This window comes from Echinops telfairi, unplaced genomic scaffold, assembly GCF_000313985.2.
Source record: "Echinops telfairi isolate 266 unplaced genomic scaffold, ASM31398v2 ScPeMD7_7467;HRSCAF=8505_1, whole genome shotgun sequence".
Classification (NCBI taxonomy): domain Eukaryota; kingdom Metazoa; phylum Chordata; class Mammalia; order Afrosoricida; family Tenrecidae; genus Echinops; species Echinops telfairi.
In genome coordinates, this window is record NW_022111368.1 from 41,909,651 (window position 1) to 41,913,142 (window position 3,492).

Here is a 3,492-nt window from a genome sequence, read left to right on the forward strand (position 1 = left end):
CCCCGTGTTTGTCTTTGCCCTGGAGAGCCCTCAGGGGCTTGAATCCACCTCTGCTGGGCAGTGACCTCTTCCTGCCCCCACCCCACCCCCATTGTGCTCTAGTCATGCCCACCCGGCTCTTGCTCCCTGCTGCCACCCCGTCCTCGCCCCCTGGCCCCTTCCAGTCCAAGTGCTTTTGAGCCAATGTATCTGTTCCTGTCTCCCTCTGGGTGTTACAGGGACGTTGGGGCAGGGTAGGAGGCGGGGTGGGGTGGGGTGGCGCAGCCAGAGTGCTCCCTCTCCCTCCCCCTCCCTCGCTCCAGGACTCCCAAACTTCTTTTGCTCTTGAGCAATGTTCTTAAGGCTTTCCTTCCTGGCTCTTGACGCGGGGAAAGCACCGGAAGAGCAAAACTGGGCCCCTCACGGGGCCACTCACCTCTCCCCTGTCCTCGCCCCCACCTAGTCAGCACGAATCTGAAGACTCATGGAGCAGAAACAAAGAGAAAACAAAGTACTCCAAGACTCTGAGACCAGGCGGTGGGGCAGAGACACCTGTGGCCCCGCTGTGGCTTTTGGACAGTCTGTCCAGAGGCTGCGACTCCTGCCCCCTTTTAATGGTGGGTGAGGGTGAGGGTTGGGGCAGAGCCCATGGCTCCACCAGCCTCCCTTGGCTGGAGGAAGCAGCCCTCCTGCAATTTTGAACATGCCCCAGGCCAGGCCCCACTGGGAAGGTACCCTGAGAACAAGCCCAGCACCCAGCTCGTCACAGGCAGACATTGTCACCCTGGAGCCCTGCGTATCTGAGGAAGACCTCTCTCTGGGGATGCTCACAAGCCTCTACCATCCAGAAAAGACTCCAATTCTCATGGGGGTGGGTAGGCCAAGAATTCTCCCCTCAATGACAACATCGAATACAGGATGGTTAGCGGCATGCTGAAGGTCACATGGAGATGCGTGTCCCTTCTATCTGCCCCCAAGTCATTGTCAGTGTGACAGACACAGCTACTGGTAGGAGCGGACCACCACGAATGCCTATAATGTCTGTAAGCTGAGGACTTACAGACCTCTCAAGACAATGGGGATGGAATGTGCTTGTGCTCTATAAAGTGGGAAACTGGCCACCCAATGTGTATTTGACGTGGATTCAACTAGGACTGACTGGGCAGGAGGGTGTGGGTGGTGAATGGCCCCACTCAGGGGAGAAGTCCTGGTGGCGTACTGGTGAAAGCGCTCTATTACGAACCAACAGGTTGGCAGTTCAAACCCACCTCCTGCCCTGTGGGAGAAGGATGTGACACTGCTTCTGTGATGTGGAAACCCCCAGACTAGCCATCATCTTTGAGATCTGTGGGGCGGAGGGGTGGGTAGGGGCTGTGGTGGGGGGAACCGGGCTACAACTAGATCTGGCCTACTAGTCATACATTGGGTCCTCAACCTTATCTTTTGATGTCACGAGGCTGAAAACATACCTCCTTGGTCGCCCCGATGTGAACAAAGTGCTATTATTTGTGACCACCCTTCTCCACTCAAAATGCACACAAGGCCAGCTCTTGTGCTTAACTGAACCAACTTGACAAACACCAGTTTGTCAGAACCAGTTACCGCCCAAGACCCCTGGCTCTGTTCTCAAGGAGCTGTCTTGACCAGAGTCCTGGTGTGCTCCTTTGCTTGGCTAACCAAATAAAGGCGCCTCCTTTCCTTTCATTTTGTGTCTCTGTGAGACCTGGGGGACTGTGGTCTCAGATATGACAGCCTCGGGAAGCCGGGCAGTAGTTCTGCTCTGACTGTGAGTCAGAGTCACCCTGATGGCCTTGGGTTGAGTGGGGTTGGGTTGAGTAGGGTTGGGTTGAGTGGTGTTGGGGTTGCGTTGAGTGGGGTGGGGGTTGCGTTGAGTGGGGTTGGGTTGGGTTGGGTTGAGTGGCGTTGGGTTGGGTTGAGTGGTGTTGGGGTTGGTTGAGTGGGGTGGGGGTTGGGTTGAGTGGGGTTGAGTGGTGTTGGGTTGGGTTGAGTGGGGTTGGGGTTGGGTTTGGTTTTGGCAATCAGCCCAAATCAGGGACTTGGTTTCTTGTGCTGCTGTACCAGAGATCACACCAGTGGGAGCCTTAAGAGAAATCTGTTTTCTCACAGTTAGGAAGTTTGGGTCATGACTAGTTTTTCTTTGTGGATGATCCAAACATGTATCTTTCTTCCCCACATGTGCCTGCGCAGACCTCTGTGTCTAATCTGCTCTTTTCAGAACTCAGAAGCGGTTATATTTAGAAGCCGCTCTATGGGTGTATGTGTGTGAAGAGATTAACATAGCAAAGAAAACCCCGCTTCCAAACAGGGTAGCATTTATAGGTATATGGGTTAGGTTTATACACGTTTTAGGGAACTTGATAGCAATTCCGTAACCAACAGCCTTCACGTCTCATGGCTTGGTAAACAATGCTGGCTATCTCTCATGTCCCAGAGCAGAGCATACTAGCATCGGCTGGGGAGGCGCTGGTCCATGTAGTTATCTAAGGACTCAGAATTGTTCTACAAAGCTCTATCATCATCCAGGGTTCTGGGCCCATCCTTAGAACCTCTCTCTGTGACTGGGTGGCAGGGAAAGAAAGAGAAAGGATGGGACACAATGAGGGGGGGCTGTATGATCAGGCCAAGGAGTAGTTGGTAGCCATAATGTCTAACCTCAGTTCATTGGTCAGAACTCAGTCACATGTCCCCACTGAACCACACAGAAGGCTGGGAAATGTTGTCTTTCTCTGACCCCAGGAAGAAAGGGAAATGGAGTTGGAGAACTTGTAGTGTGGCCTCAAATTCCTAATATAGAATGCAAACCTATGTGTTTATGGTTGGTTTTCTGGGTGTGTGTGGGTGGGTGGGGGGTGTCCCATGACTTCTCTCAGATCTTTAAAGGGGATCTGTCTCTGCAAATTGCTAAGAACTGCCATTGTAACTGCATAAATAAGAAAGCACACAAAAAGCAAGACACTGACAGGTCTGTCCTGGTCTTGGCCAGGGAGAGACTGTGTGATAATTACATAATCTGTTGTCAATGTGAGATTATTAAGAGTGAAGGGGTGGAGTTTAGCCTGTCAATCAGGTCACAGCTTGATGGCCACATTTTGGAAGCACTAAGGAGATAAATAGCTCACTGGAGGCGGGACACACACTCACTCCCTGGGAGACATTCCTGTTAATAAGCCACATGGAGACACACTGATGGAGCCAGAGCCCTGGAGCTGGAAGAGCCACCTGGAGACCCACACCAGCGCGGAGATGCTTATATTGCCACTGGATCCACAAGACTTCCCACCCACTGTGATCTTCCTGCATTCCACGTCATTGCATGTGTTTTGTGGGTCTGAAGAGGACTTTATAGATTGGTATCAGACATATGGGCTAATATCAGACTTAAGGACTTGATCTGGACAGAGATGTTTTCTCAATATTCAATTGCTCTTGTATATAAAACTCTTTCTTACACACACATGAGTGTCTATGAATTTGCTTCTCTAGTCAACCCAG